At 37.2% G+C, this 16199-nt stretch overlaps 1 long non-coding RNA gene across 3 annotated transcripts in view; it reads left to right on the top strand.

The window, feature by feature from the left end:
- Positions 1-16199, top strand: part of LOC123650566 — a 401175-nt gene that overhangs the window by 107299 nt on the left and 277677 nt on the right. The window contains exon 4 of one of the 3 annotated variants that reach the window (XR_006739411.1): positions 52-138. The exons of the other annotated variants lie outside the window; for them this stretch is intronic. This is a non-coding gene — a long non-coding RNA (uncharacterized LOC123650566). Of the gene's footprint in view, positions 1-51; positions 139-16199 lie in introns of those variants that run through there. 3 annotated transcript variants of the gene reach the window in all.

Below are 16199 nucleotides of genomic sequence, written 5' to 3'. Positions count from 1 at the left end.
AAGGAAATTGGATGGAAATATGTCGCTTACATTTCTTCTTACCATTGCTAGATTGGAGCATGTCACTTATCTGCCTGTTGGGGCCTTGAAATGCTGTGAGGAGGAATTAAGTTTTGCTTTCTCTCCCTGAACTTTCAGGTCAGTAGCCTGTTATTGTTAATAGCAATCCTAACCCCCTGAAAATGCAATATAATTAGTTTGAAATTTCTAAATAAGGTTTTTGAAAAGATATAACAAATTTCAGCAATTTCTGCACATTTATATTACCTGGATTGATATTTTTTATCCCTTCTGCTTGGGATACGGGTAGTTAGTAAAGGGGGAATATTAAATCTTTAACTTTTGGAACTCAACTCAACAAACCTGGTGAAGTTCCGTAATAGCAGGAGGGGCACTAATCTGTCAGCTTTCAGCAAAATGGGAACTCTTTGTTATGATACATTTTAGTGATGATAGTTTCTCTGTAAGGTAGTTTTTGGTGTTACCTGAAAATAATTTAGCTTGACTTCTGCTTTGCAGCAATTGAAATAAAATAGCAGATTAAACTCTTGCCTGATACATGTTGGAATAGTTAGATTTTCATTTTCCATCCTCCTTTTCTATCTGTGGGGAATTCTCCATGCTCTCACCATTCTCCTTCTAAAGAAGCTCCAAGGACCCTTTCCTCCTTCTCCCCCACTCTCTGATCCAGGATAAACTAGATCCCAAGGTTCAGCAGCTATACCAACTGCCTGGCAGCTACTCTAAGATTTTTGGACATGTTAGGTTTGAGGAGCTTAATCACATCCAAGGGGGAGACATCCAACAGGCAGTTGGACGTGTGAACAATACATATATTTTAAAAAGTTGGACAATGAAAATCATCTATCAAAACTCAGTGTTTCTGTTTTAAAAGTAAAATATTTGTAAGTGTTATGTCATAAGATATGAAATCACACAGAAGTAGCCTTATAGACGATTTGTGCATAATGTCCTAGTAATGTCTAAGAAAAGTGGTAACATCAATCCAAATTACAGAATTATCATAATGGTTTAGTTATATGGAAAGACTTAACATTTCATTGGTCACCATTGATGATCTCTTTTTATTAAATTTATATTTAACAGTGATTAAGTACTATGATGTGCTGGCAACAGAATCAAATAAGGGCTCAGAAATTGTTCCTCCCCAGTGATCTTATAATCTTGCTTTATGCACATGAATTTTCTTTTTTATTTCTTTAGTATGGACCACGGAACAGTTTGCATTATTACTGCTCATAAATTCTGCCCTGATGAGATTAGTTTTATAGATGTAGAATCAATAATACTTGAACACATTTGCAGCTGTGTACTACCCAATATTGCTCATTAACGGCTTTAAAAGAATCAGTGCATTTTGCTAGAAGCAAAGATAATGAGCCATTGATTATCCCTGCACAGCACAATTTACGGCCTATTTTATTTTTAATGCAACGTTAAATTAATTTGTAAAAGATCAGAAGCATTGCTTTATTTCCAAGCTGTGATTAAACAGTTATTGAACTTTTCATAGAGAACATTAATCAATTCTCCTCTCTTCTGATCTCCCAGAGTGCTTTGGAAATAGACGAATAGCTTGTGATCACCTGCCCTTCTTGTGAGGCAGCAAACTTGCAGGAGAAAATACTCCTGTGAGGTTGATTATGTGATGAAATGGGTCAGGAAAGGTCCGAGTCTATGGTATTTTTGCTAAAATTCAGGTTATGGATGTATTCTAGATCAATGAGTGGGGATAGAAATTTTGCTAAAGTTTTACATAAAAGCACCTTCAAGGGTATAAATATGCATAGAATGTAAGGTATGCATGATTCATATGTTTTTGCTTTGGATAGGTATGTAATTTAACTATGCTTACCTAACTCTATACTCTCAATAGCATTTTGAGTAAACTTTTAAGATCACTTTAAAAAAATTAAAAAATTCATAGAATTTTCCTTTTCTTTATCACTTCTTGACAACTTTCTATCATTAACCAAGGCTAGCTAAATTAGATATTAATTGTACATACAGACTAACATCATTGTGGCAAAAAGCCTAGGCCATTAAAATGATCTTTGGATACCAGTTTGACTTCAGAAGAAAAGGACTGATTTATGTTCTCAATCAAGTATGGTAGAGATGAGGGAGAAATTATAGGAAAATGAGATGAACAGAATGGAAAAAGGTATTGTATAGATTCAGATGTTGTGATTTTTGATGGTAATGAAACTGTAATAGGGAAGATAAGATTGTTTATCTGGGAACTAGCAAAATATAGAACCTCCTCCATTAAATTGGGAGGAACAGATTTAGAGGGGCCAAGAAGAGCAAGCAGACTTACCTATTAAGTGAAGGACAAGTTCTAGAATGATAGGATAAGAAAATTATCTTGTAGGGTTTAGAAGAAGGCCCAAACAGAAATTAGTATCCAAGGGGTACAGGTAATCAGGCAGACCGTTGTAGTAGGGGCTCAGAAAGAGGCAATGGAGATCCACATGGTTAAAGCCCAGAAATGGAGAATCCAGGGATAAGTCACTCTCAGAGGCCCAGCAGAACACTTTGGGAAAAACTATGAGCTCAGGATTCCAATTCATACTTATCACAACTAAGTAGCAGTACTGTTTAAAGGTAGACTGAATTTAGTGGTGATATTCACCCACCATCAAATATTTACTATACGGCATTCTATAGGTCTGATTTGTTGGGTTAGATAATAGGGACATAGAGGGGACTTAGGGACCTAGCGATGACCTATGGACAGAGAAATGCCTTCAGATGGTACTAACAGGGGACACTGATGAAAGTTTATTGAGGCTGGCCCTGTAAGCAGACAGGGTGGACAGTCATCTAAACAGGTTTGATGACTGATAGAAGGATCATCTGCTCAAAATGGTTCCTTGACTGGCTTATTGTCTCATGTGGTATCTTCAGACCTTTTTTTCCCCCCTCTCTTTTCTCTCTCTCTTCCTTTCTGTCTTTTTCCTAGATTTTATTCACTCTTAGATAATTGCCTATCAAATACAGATATTTTGCTTGGGCAAAAAGTCTTATTGGTTTGGGGGTGACATGTTTTGTTTTATCAGACACCAAGGCACAGAGAGAATAGGGCACAGGACAAATCAGTTTTGTGTGGAGTAGGAGGAGGACAGGATCAGGCACTTACACAAATGTCTGCAGAGTGCAGCCTAAGTTAAATGTGGTGGGTGGTACTGGACAACTGGGGAACTGTGAAGGCTGTTGGTGCTTTGAGGGAGTGGTGAAGTTCAAATGAAGGAGAGCAGTGATTTGGAAAGAAAGACTTCAACTCCCTCAAATGTTGCCCATGACTGTTCTGTATTCTGTATTCAACAGGTTAAATAAAGTTCATTTTTAAAGGAAAGGTGAATGACTGCTCTGTGTGTTTGTGTGTTTGTGTGTGTGTGTGTGTGTGTGTGTGTGTGTGTGTGTGTATTTTGTGTTGTGGCTCAAACAAAGAAATAAATGAAACTAGACTGAAATCCACAAATCGAGGGCAGTGAGATGCAGTGAAATGAGATGCACTAAGGGGTAGCTATTCAGGTAATGGTGTTGTGAGAGCCATACTTGTACAGAGTCCCGGGGAAAAGAAAGGCATGATTAGACATATGAAGGGAGAAAAGAGGGACACATAAAGGGCTATGCATATTAAAAGGATGTAATGAAGTAGGCACTAAGAATTGTAATAAGTGACTTAAGGAGAAATTGATAAAAGATTGAGGAGGTGTTTAGTATTTATGGTCTCAGGATATGGGGCTATAAACATAAATAAACTATTTGTAGCAGCAAAGGGCTTTATGAAACCATAGTGCTTGTTCAGCATTGAACCCACATCATTGCTGTCATCTTTTCTGTACCAGGTAGAGGTGCATGCTGTTTTAAGAAAATTAATTATGTGCATATATATATTTGTATATCTAAACATAGAAATCAGAGGTGATTGGTTACTTTTGAAAGGGATTCATCTCAGCATTAATCAAGCTTTCTTAAGAGACTATTGTCTTAGAACTGGCAGGGCCATAGAGAAAATATGATCCAAGCTCTTACCAAGGAGGAAGCCCATCCCAAACAAATCCATTGCATAGCTATTGCCTTAGTCTTACTTTATAACACCTCATAATGTATAGTAAGGATTTATTTTCTCAATTTTACAGATGGGAAACTAAAGTAAGAGGAAGTCCAAAGTCATTTAGTAAATTACCTCTGATTCCAAATTCAGAGCTCTTCCTACCCAGCTCTCTAGTTTCTCACCTTCCACCCATATTATCAGACACCTCCTCTCTCTGAGACTTTGCATGAAGTGGGGGATTATTGAGACAACTGGAAAGTGATGCAGCTTTGGACTCAGATAACCCCGAGTTCAAACGTTGGCTTTGTCATTTATTAGCTGCAGATAATTAAACCTCTTTAATAATATTTACTTATTTTTAAAACAGAATCAATGTCTATTTTTTTAAACAAGGATTAAGTGAGGTAATGAATATAATTGCTTAGGACAGTACCTAGCACTTAGTAGGTGCTCAAAAAATGTTTGATGGCTGCTCTATATATGCCTCAGGTGTCCACTTTGCCTGTGAAAATATGCAGAACTGTCTTAAGGACTGGCTAATTTTTTCAACTACATGTTCTTTTTATAATATATAGTTCATTTCTTTTTAATATATACCATTCATCTAAGCATTTCTGTAGGCTATAAAATATTCATAAAATTCTTGATTTTGACATATTTCTAGCTATCATTTTGAATTAAAGATTATTGTTTGAGCTACTAAAGAACTTTGCATAGGAATTTGACTTATTTGTCTTATGCTTTAACTGAAATAAACTTAGTATTAGACCTCTGCCTAAGTTAGCTGAATTAATTCTGCTTTAATTCAAGTTCATCTCTGCAGTGGAAAATGACAGGCATTATTGAGTTCTGTTACACATTTAATAAGAAATATACACTTCTCATCCTTGTGGGAGCAATTTAATACACTGCAGAGCCTGTCAAAATTCAATTCAAGGTTGAATGACTAATGCATAAAAGTCAATTCCATATCCCATCAGAGATAAAGCCAGTTATTTCTTTCTATCAAGTAGATGGGGATGTTATTTGGATCTCAGGTAGCAAGGGTTTGAAACTTTAGGCTTTGCAAAGTTAGAGGAGATGTGCGTGTGCGGAAAACTAGGGGTTTTTCAGGAGTAGAGTCTGCCTAAAGAAACAAATCAACACAGGGAGTGTTTGACTTGGTCATTTTGCTCTTTATGTAGGTACAGTTTCCATAGCCTTTGAATTTAGGAGCAAACTCAGCACTAAATCAAGAGCTGGAGAAATAAAGGAGGTTTTTTAAGGCTCTTATCTTCCATTGATGCAGCTGAAATCTCAATTAATACATGTGCATGCCTGTGCATGCATGTATGTGTGTACATGTGTGCCTGTATGTATATGCATGCACATAAGTGTGTGTGCAAAGGCGCAAGCATAGACATGGGTCCTGGCACTGCAGACAACACTCATTGAACAGCTATTTATTGAGCACTTGCCAGACATTGTTCTGCATGCCAAGGGGAGAAGAGTGAAGAAAACATACAAAAATCCCTGCCCTATGAAGCTTATATTTTAGCAGAGAGAGAAAGACAGTAAATAATAAAAATAATAAGTATATTATCTTGCGTGCCAGATGCTTGTTAAGTGCTATGGAGAAAAATAAAACAGGGGCAGAATAAAAGAAGTATTGTGGGAGGTATAACTTCATTAAACAGAGTGAGCACTGAAGGCTGAAGTGAGCACAGAGCTATTTGAGGGAAAAGCATTTCAAGTAGAAAGAACAGCAATTACAGAGGCCCTGAGGCTGGGCATGCCGGCGCGTTGGGGGAGCACAGAGAAGGTCAGCATGGTTGGAACAGATTGGGTGAGAAGGAGTAGTAGGAGATAAGGTCAGGGGAATAATGGGAGTCCAGATCCTGTAAGCCCTTGGAGGTGACTGTAAGGATTTGCTCTCTGAGTGAGATGGGAGCCACTGAGGGTTTTGCAGCAGGGACATGATCTGACTTCTGTTTGTTCCTCTAGCTGCTGTGTTGAGAAGCCTGCAGAGGAGCATGGGGGAGCAGGGAGACCAATTAAAAGTCTATGATATGACAGTAGGGGGACATTTGTTGATAATGCCACCGTAGAGGCATGGCCATGGGAGTGAGGAGCTGAAATAGGTGGAGGGTAAGCTAGCTGGAGGAGAAGAGGTCACTTGTGAGGCCAAGTTATTGGCAAGATCATCGACACATGTGAGGCTAAATGTTACCTATTGAGAAGACTAGCTGTGTATGGCTTGAGGCTGTACCACTGCTTGCTGTCACTGTGCCTACAGAAACCATCGAGGACATGCAGTGAAAAAGCCTAGAGCAGGCTGACTGGGATTTTACCTCTGTTGATTTGTGCCCACAGTCCTTCTTATTTGCCATTTAGCCAGATAATACCTAAACAGAGAATTAGTACAGTGTCTATGCATTTGTTATGAAATGCCCTCTTTCATCAATATTCTCCATGTCCTGTCTTGAGCATTCCACTGATTAAATACATTTCTAATTCTCTTGGCATTGTGTTTTTATATTCTTTCTTTTCAGTGGAAATTCACTGTTTTGATAGATAAAGCAAGCCTTATGCAGGCACATTTTTATGTCATTTATGTGGGTAATTATGTGTCTTTTAAAATTTTTGCATCATACAAAATGTTTTTGTATGATAAATATAAGACAGTGTTTCTTTCATCAGTCAGTACAAAGCATTTAATTCATTTTTCCTGTATGGAGAGCATTATATATATAGAACTCAGAGAAGAGCTACAAAGGGAACAGATGATATGATTTTTTTTTTCTCATAAAAGTTACAGAATAGTCCTGGCATGTGCAGAGGAATCAACAGAACAATAATTTTCAAAGAAGTCCAGCAAGCAGTCATCTAGCCAAATTCCTAGTAAAAGAGTGAACAGAATAATTTAGGCTCAATCACAGACAGCTTCTTAGAAAAATGGGTATTAAATGAGCCAGATTTTATAATAGGTGAGGTTCCACCTGAGAAATAAGGAGAAAGGAAATTCCAGGGTAGGGGATAAATTGAGTCCCATGCAGGAGATGGCAAAGCAGGCATGTTTGGAGTGGAAGACGCATGGAAGGAAAGGTTTAGAAGTCAAGCTGGGGAGTCTTCACTGCTGCATTGGGGATTTGATATGAGAATGAAAGGATGCTGGATCAGTTGTGATACAATAAAAAAATGGGGCTGTGGCAGTCTGGGTGTGGATTGAGCAGGCGTGGTCTAGCACAGCGGGGAATAGGAAAGGTGTGAAATGGCATGAGACACTGAAGATAAACTTGAGAAGCCTTAATGTGGAATGGAATATGGCAGGGCAGAGTGTGGTCAAATCAATGGGAGGAAAGGAAGGTCCACAACATATGGAGAATAAAGAAAACTGGGCTTAGGAGAGGACAGGGGTTGAGAGGCAGAGTGAGACCAAACACCTTGTTCTTACCATTGACACCTTTCTCTCTCTCTCTTCCCCCCACAACCCCATACTCTATGTCCAATCATTTTCCCCTCTTTCTTATACTCTACGTCCAGTCATTTACAAACCATATGGAATCTACACTCAAAATCACCCAGAAACTAACAACTTCTCATCACCCCCACCAGCTGGTCCAAGCTGTACTCTCACCTGGTTTATATCAAAAACCTCCTGCCTGCATCCCTATTTCCTCCCCTGCCTCCCCTTGCTATGCTCTACTAGCAATTCAGGTTTTCTCAACCTGGGCATTACTGACATTTTGGGCCAGATAGTTCTTTGTGTGGGAAGTTGTATGATTCTTGACAGCGTCCCTGGTTTTTACTCATTAAATGGCAGTAGCACCTCTCCTTGCCCCAAGTCATGCAATCAAAAATATCCCCAGACGTTGCCAAATGTTCCCTGCTTGGTGGTAGGGGGATAACCCCCCACTGAGCTGGAGTGACTCTTTTAAAAATATAATTTGTATAAAGTTGCTCCAAGGCTTAAACCTGTCGATATATCTTCATGCTACCTAGAGAAAAAAATCAAAGTTCCTGTAGTAGCCTCTAAGGCTTTGCCTAATGTGTCTCACCTCTTCCAGCTAGATATTTTTTCTACCTCATCATCGTGCTTCCTTACTTCCTTGACGTTCCCCAACCACCCCAGGTATACCTTCAGCAAAGGACTTCCCCCCTTGGTGTTTGCTCTGTCTGGAACATGCTTCTTCTCAGGTATCTCCAGGCTCGCTCCATCACCTCCTCCAGACGTTCACTCAGAGGTTACCTTCTCAAGAGGACTTTCCTGATCACATTTAAAATTGCATCCCTTCTTTGCTTTATTTTCTTCACATACACATCATCAAACATAGTCTAAATTAAACAATTTTAAATTCTTTATCTTGTCCATCACCTTCCTAGGATATAAGCTCTATTAGGCAGGGTTTTCATTGTTTTTTGTCATCTCCAGCACCAAGAACATTATCTGCACATAGTGGGTGCTCAGTAGATACCTGATGAATGAATGAATGAATGAGTGGCAGTGGCAGCCAACACAGAGAAGCACATGAAGCCATAGGTTTGGCTTATAGTGGAACCCTCTTAAAATTTCAGAATCTGGGGGCTTCTCTCATGGTCCCTCTGCTACTGCACAACTCTTGCTATTGTAGGCATTAAGCAGTGCCAGCCAGTGAACAGCCATGCCGGGGCACTTGCCAAACTCAACAAATGCCCTTTAGAAACAAAAGAACCTCAAATGGTGACATCAGCCATTTGTTAAACAAATCATTAGTTTGGAGGCAGAAGCTGTACATGTGATGACTCTACTAGTTTACAAAGCATTATTGGACATTAGTTAATTGCTAAGCAACTCTATATCCCAGGATACACTGAAGGAGCCTCTATTACTAAGGGAGAGATTGGATATCTCAGCCCTTAACAATTACAAGGCTTTTTTTTTTTTTTTTTTTTTTGAAACAGAGTCTCACTTTGTTGCCCCGGCTAGAGTGAGTGCCGTGGCGTCAGCCTAGCTCACAGCAACCTCAAACTCCTGGGCTTAAGCGATCCTACTGCCTCAGCCTCCCAAGTAGCTGGGACTACAGGCATGCGCCACCATGCCCGGCTAATTTTTTCTACATATATATTTTTTAGTTGTCCAGATAATTTCTTTCTATTTTTAGTAGAGACAGGGTCTCGCTCAGGCTGGTCTCGAACTCCTGACCTTGAGCGATCCACCCGCCTCGGCCTCCCAGAGGGTACAAGGCTTATATATCAGAATGAATGAGTGAGTGGGTCTTACATTATCCTGATGTTCCAATGCTACTTCCGGAATTGTTTCTGAGTTTTCATTTTTAAATAAAAGTTATATATATATATTTATATATGCTGACTATTTAAATGGAACAGAAAGATAAACAATTAGAATTAGTCTGTCCACCCCAAATCCCCTTCTAGATACATTTTAAGGCATTATCCACAAATATAAAATATCTCAAGCATTCCACATCAGATTTCACTTATTGCAACATTTAGGGGATATTTATGGCACAAACAGATAAACTCAATTCTTGTTTAATGGTTGCATAGTATTCTCTTTGTCTTTTTAATAATTTAATTAGCCAGGCACTACTGATAGTTTGTGTTTATATTTTATTTTTTTAAACTATTATACACATAACAAGATAAATGTACCTATAATGTACCATGACATAATTTTGTGAGTATATCTGTAAAGCCCATTCCTGACAGAGGAATTTCTGAGGCAAAGAATATTTTGTTTAAAAATATGAAACTGCCATATTTATACCCTGAACAGAAAGATAGGAGTACTTCTACTTTTGCTAAACTTTTATACTTTAAAACATTTTAATCTGTGCCAATATGAAAGTTAAAAAATTATGTCTAATTTTTAAAGTTTGCATTTCTTTAATTCTGAGTAAGGTTGAGTATTCTTTTCCTTATGCCCGTTGGTCTTGTATGTGTGTGTGTGTGTGAGAGAGAAAAGGGGAGATCAACCTGTGATTTAAAAGCTTTGCCCATTTTAAAAATGTGGTTGGCCTTTTCTGATAGATGTGTATCTCTGGGTAGGGCTTATTATGGATCGGACTGAGGTTCCATCCTTCCCCACTGGACTGTGACCCTGTATTGAAAGGACCATGCCATATGTATCTATTCCACAGTTTGGTAGATGGGTGGCTTTCTTTTATGAATATGGATGGTGTGGAAAATTGACAAGAGGTCATTTGGTGTAGAAAGCACCTGGGACAGTGAAGCTAAAGGACAAAGTGGTAAAATGTTGGATGTAATGGTAAAAATTTAGATGGAAAAAATAATTAAGGAAATTAAGCAGTTTTAAGGTCCCTGGCCTCTGTGGGTCTTTGTTTTCTAATGGCAGCACCTGCAGTGACTCTCTCATCTATAGGAGTATTTGGGGCTATTAGAACTGCTTTGTGCTGCCTGTAGGATCCAAGCATGTGTGTGAGCATTCTCCAGGGTGTTCCCTAGATGATGACTGGGATTTGTTTTTGTTTTTTTATGGTTTTATTTTTTTTGGTAACTATCATTGTTTTTATTTATTTTACTACAATAATATTTTATTTTGTTTTAATTTTTTTTGTGCTTGCATTTGTGCTTTTTTTTAAAATTTCATTTCAGAATATTATGGGAGTATGAACACTTTGGTTACTTATATTGCCTTTGCACCCCCCAAATCAGAGCTATAAGCGTGCCCATACTCCAGAAAATGTGCACAGCACCATTAAGTGTGACTTTACCTATCCCCTCCTCCCCTCTCACCTGCCTGACACCTCATGAATGTTACTTCCATATGTACACATTAGTGTTGATCAATTAGTACCAATTTGATGGTGAGTACGTGTGGTGCTTGGTTTTCCATTATTGTAGTACTTCACTTCAAAGGATGGGTTCCAGCTCCATCCAGGATAATACAAGAGGTATTAGTTCACCATTATTTTTTATGGCTGAGTAGAACTCCATGGTATACATATACCACATTTTATTAATCCACTCATGTATTGATGGCACTTGGGTTTTTTCCACATCTTTGCAATTGTGAATTGTGCTGCTATAAACATTCGAGTACAGATATATTTATTATAGAATGTCTTTTTTTTCCTTTGGGTAGATGCCCAGTAGTGGGATTGCTGGATCAAATGCTAGTTCTACTTTTAGTTCTTTGAAGTATCTCTGTACTACTTTCTATAGAAGTTGTACTAATTTGCAGTCCCACCAGCTGTGTATATGAGTGTTCCTATCTCTCTGCATCCATGCCAATATTTGCTGTTTTGAGACTTTTTGATAAAAGCCATTCTCGCTGGAGTTAAGAGAAATCTTACTGTGGTTTTGATTTGCATTTTCTTGATGATTAGAGATGTTGAGCAATTTTTCATATGTTTGTTGACCATTAGTCTGTCTTCTTTTGAAAAGTTTCTGTTCATGTCCTTTGCCCGCTTTTAATGGGGTTGTTTGATTTTTTCTTGTTAATTTTCCTGAGTTCTATACAGATTCTAGTTATCAGCCTTTTATTAGATGTGTGGCATGCAAATATTTTCTCCCATTTTTGTAGGTTGTCTGTTCACTCTAGTGATAGTTTCCTTGGCTATGCAGAAGCTTTTTAATTTGATCAGGTCCCATTTGTTTATTTTTGTTGTTGCTGTGATTGCTTTTGGGGTCTTCTTCATAAATTCTTTGCCTTGGCTGATGTCAGTAAGAGTTTTTCTAAAATTTTCTTATAAAATTCTTATGATTTCATGTGTTAGGTTTAAGTCTGTTATCCATTGTGAGTTGATTTTTGTGAGGGGTGAGAAGTGTGGATCCTGTTTCAGTCTTCTATATGTGGCTCTCCAATTTTTCCAGCACCATTTATTGCATAGGGATTCTTTCCCTCAGTGTATGTTTTTGTCTGCTTTGTCAAAGATCAGATGACAATGTGAAGATGGTTTTATATCTGGATTCTCAGTCCTGTTACATTGGTCAATGTCTCTGTTCTTGTGCCAGTACCATGCTGTTTTGGTTACTATAGCTTGAAGTCTGGTGGATTGATGCCTTCTAATTTGTTCTTTTTGTTTAAGGTTGCTTTGGCTATACAGGGTCTTCTCTGGTTCCATATGAAGCATAGAAATATTTTTTCTAGATCTGTGAAAAATGATGTTGGTATTTTAATAGGGATTGTATTGAATCTGTAGATCACCTTTTTGGGTAGTGTAGACATTTTAACAATATTGATTCTGCCAATCCATGAGCATAGTATAGTATGCTTTTTCCAGTTGTTTAAATCCTCTGCAATTTCTTTCCTCATGTTTCATAGTTCTCCCTATATAGGTCTATCACTTCCTTAGTTAGATATATTCCTAAATATTTTATTTTCTTTGATGCTATTGTGAAAGGTATTGTGTCTTTGATTTGATTCTAGACTTGACTGTTATTGGTATATATGAAAGCTACTGATTTATGTGCATTGATTTTGTATCCTGAGACTTACTGAATTCATTTATCAATTCCAGGGGTCTCTTGGTTGAATCTTTTGTGGTTTTCTAGATATAAGATCATATCATCAGTAAAGAGTGATAATTTGACCTCTTCTGCCCCTATTTGGATGTCCTTGATTTCCTTCTCTTGTCTGATTTCTCTGGCAAAGACTTCCAATACTATATTAAATAGAAGTGGAGACAGGGAGCAACCTTGTCTGGTTCCAGTTCTAAGTGGAATGCTTTCAACTTTCCCCATTCAGTATGATGTTGGCTGTGGGTTTGTCATATATGGCTTTAATAAATTTTGAGGTATGTACCATCCATGCCTATTTTGTTAAGAGTTCTTATCATAGAAGGGTGCTGAATTTTGTCAAATGCCATTTCTGTGTCTACTGATAGAATCATATGGTCTTTTTTTTTTGCTTTTATTTATATAGTGAATTACATTTATAGATTTGTGTATGTTATGTTGAATCATTCTTGCATCTCTGTTTCATGATGAATTATTTTTTTGATGTGCAGTTGAATTCAGATTGGTAAGATTTTGTTGATAATTTTTGCATCCATATTTATAAGGGATATTGGTCTGTGGTTTTCTTTTTTTATTGTGTCCTTTCCTGGTTTTGGCATCAAGGTAATAGTGGCTTCATAGAATGAGTTGGGAAGGATTGCTTCCTCTTAGACCACAGTGGAATAAAATTAGGAATCAATTCCAGCAGAAACATTCATCTCTAGGCAAAAATCATAGATATTAAACAGTCTATTGCTGAGTGATTGTTGGATCAAGGAGGAGATTCATATGGAAATTAAAAGATTATTTGAATAAAATGATAATGGGGACAGAAGTTATCAAAATCTGTGGGATACAGCACAAGTTGTCCTGAGATGAAAACTCATAGTCTTAAATGCCCACATCCAAAAGACAGAAAGATCACAAATCAACAAACTAATGAGTCATCTCAAGAAAATGGAAAAGCAAGAGTAAACCAATCCTAAACCCAGCAGAAGAAAAGACACCACCAAGATCAGAGTAGAACTAAATGAAATCTAGAATAAAATAACTATACAGAAGATTAATGAAAGAAAAAATTGGTTCTTTGGAAAGATAAACAAAATTGACAGTCCTCTTGCTAGATTGACCAGAAGCAGAAAAGAAAGGACTTCAATCAGCTCAATTAGAAAAGAAAAAGAAGAAGTCTCAACTGATATTATGGAAATACAAAACATCATCTTTGAATACTTTAAAAATATCTATGCCCCAAAACTTGAAAATGTGGAGGAAATGGATAAATCCATAGAAACACACAGCCTCTCTAGGCTCAATCAGGAAGAAATAGAATTCCTGAACAGACCAATTTCAAGCACCAAAATTGGAGCAGCTATAAAAAATCTTCCCACAAAAAAAGCCCCAGACTAGATGGGTTCACATCCAAATTTTACCAAACCTATAAAGAAGAACTGGTTTGTATACCGCAGAAATTATTTCATGACATTGAGAACGATGGAATCTTCCCTAACTCTTTCTATGATGACTGAGATTTGAGAGTCTGGCTCCCTTGCCTTGAGCCTAGAAAAACTGTACTCTTCAGAGCTGCCTTGAGAATCTGGCTAAGGCTGAGACCTGGGTTGCCCTCATCCCCTGTGCTGTTCTGTTCCTGGTCTCTCCTGGGAGTGCTTTCTTAATAAATCTTCAGCATGGAAATCTCTTCCTCATTGTTTATTTTTGGGGAACCTGATTTAAGAGAGCTCGTTATATATAAAGTCAAACTTTTCCCTCCTACTTTCCCTTTTTAAACTTACCCTCAGTCTATGGACAATAGCACACTACAGCACATCTGAATGATTCTGAACTACAATTTCAGATTTTCTTGTTTGTGATCTCATTTGAAGCATTATAGGAGGGCCAGACAGATGATTACCCTTCCCACTACTCACGGATTGAAAACAAAGAACCAAATGGCTTGCTCAAGCTCATGGAGCTGTCAGGGGCCAGGATACATGTTCTCTGATGTTTCATCGGTGCTCTATTGTCTTCACCATTCAGCCTCTCTTCTTCCTGAGGCACCAAAAGCAAGCAAGGTCCCTCTCAGCTTTCTAGACCTGTGCTGGCCAAATAAATAGCCCCTAGCCACACAGTGTTATTTAAATTTAAATTAATTAAAATTAAATAGAATTTAAAATTCAGTTCCTCAGTCAGACTAGCTACATTTCATGTAGTTGTAATAATACCTTGTTGAAGAAGGTTCTTTGGACAGCGCTGTTGCAGACCCTCTACTCTTTAGAAGTCTTTAAGTATTCTGCCCTTCTTCTGTGATTGCTTCAATTTACATTCTCTTCTGTCATCTCTGCCTTTCCGCCTGTCCACATTTTTCTCTTTGCACATAACTACTAACTTGACATGTTTTTCTTTTTTTAAGCAATCTTGGGACCAACACCAGGGTGATTTGCTACTCTTGAATTTACCATTACAGAAATCTGAACTTTCACAAAACACATAGTAAACAGGTTTTGTGTAAAAGAGAAAGGAAGTGGCCATAAATATACATGTAATTAGAACAGAAACTTTCATAAGCACCCGATTTTTCTCTTTCTAAAATGCTAATGGAATAATTTCTGCTTTTGCCTACCACACATATGTAGAAGTGAGTGAAATTATGGAAATGAATGAGAGCACTGAGAATGAATTAGAACAATGCTAAAATGTATCTTTGAGTTTATTAATGCAGGCAAAATGTAAGCCTATGGAATCATTATTTGATTTTAATTACATATTATCTGTTAACAAACAGAAGACTGTCATTTCCTACAAAATGAAGAACAATTTTTTTTTCTAATGAGTAACAAAAGAGATTTAGAAAAAAAAAGACAAACTTCCTGATTTTAACCATTGGATATCTGTTATCAACCAAACCATTCAATTTTTCTTTCTCTGGAGTAAAGTCAAAAACAACAACAACAACATCAAACAATGGTAAAAAAGTGAAGTGATCATAACATTCAGCAGGAGGGTGATTCTTTCTTTGGGAATTTGGAAACTGCCTCGGAACACCACAGTCTGAGGAGGTTTCATGAGGCGATGGGAGGAATTAGAGAAGCTAGAAATCTTCTCCATTTCTAGTGGTAAGTATTTTTGGTAATGGAATTAAATCTAGGAACTAGAATCTTAAAAATTGAAGGCTAGAATAAAAATAAATTTTTCATGGACAATTTAAATAGGAATTCTTCCTCCTCTCTCTACAAGTACTTTTTTATTTGTTCTTTTTTATTGATATATAATGATGTACATATTTTCAGGGTACATGTAATAATTTGATTCATTCATATAGTTAAATCAGGGTAATTGGGATATCCATCATCTTAAATATTTATCTTTTCTTTATGCTAGGAATATTCAAATTATTGTCTTCTGTCTATTTGGAAATGTACAATAGATTAATGTTATCTATAGCCACTCTACTGATCTATCCAACACCTCTACAAGTACTTTTAAAGTGAGATGCACTTAAATTTAGCATAGAGCAATGGAATAGAAAGAAAATATTACATGTATTGAAAAAAATGAAGATTTATTTATTTTTCAGAAAGCCCACAACACCCTCCAAAAATTCCAACAGATAATTTCCCAACTATGTGATAGAGATCCATCTTCTGGGCAAAATTATTTTTTCTAAGACTTGGCAAATGTT

Source organism: Lemur catta, chromosome 1 (genome assembly GCF_020740605.2).
Source record: "Lemur catta isolate mLemCat1 chromosome 1, mLemCat1.pri, whole genome shotgun sequence".
NCBI lineage: Eukaryota > Metazoa > Chordata > Mammalia > Primates > Lemuridae > Lemur > Lemur catta.
This window is presented reverse-complemented; position numbering and strand designations above follow the sequence as displayed.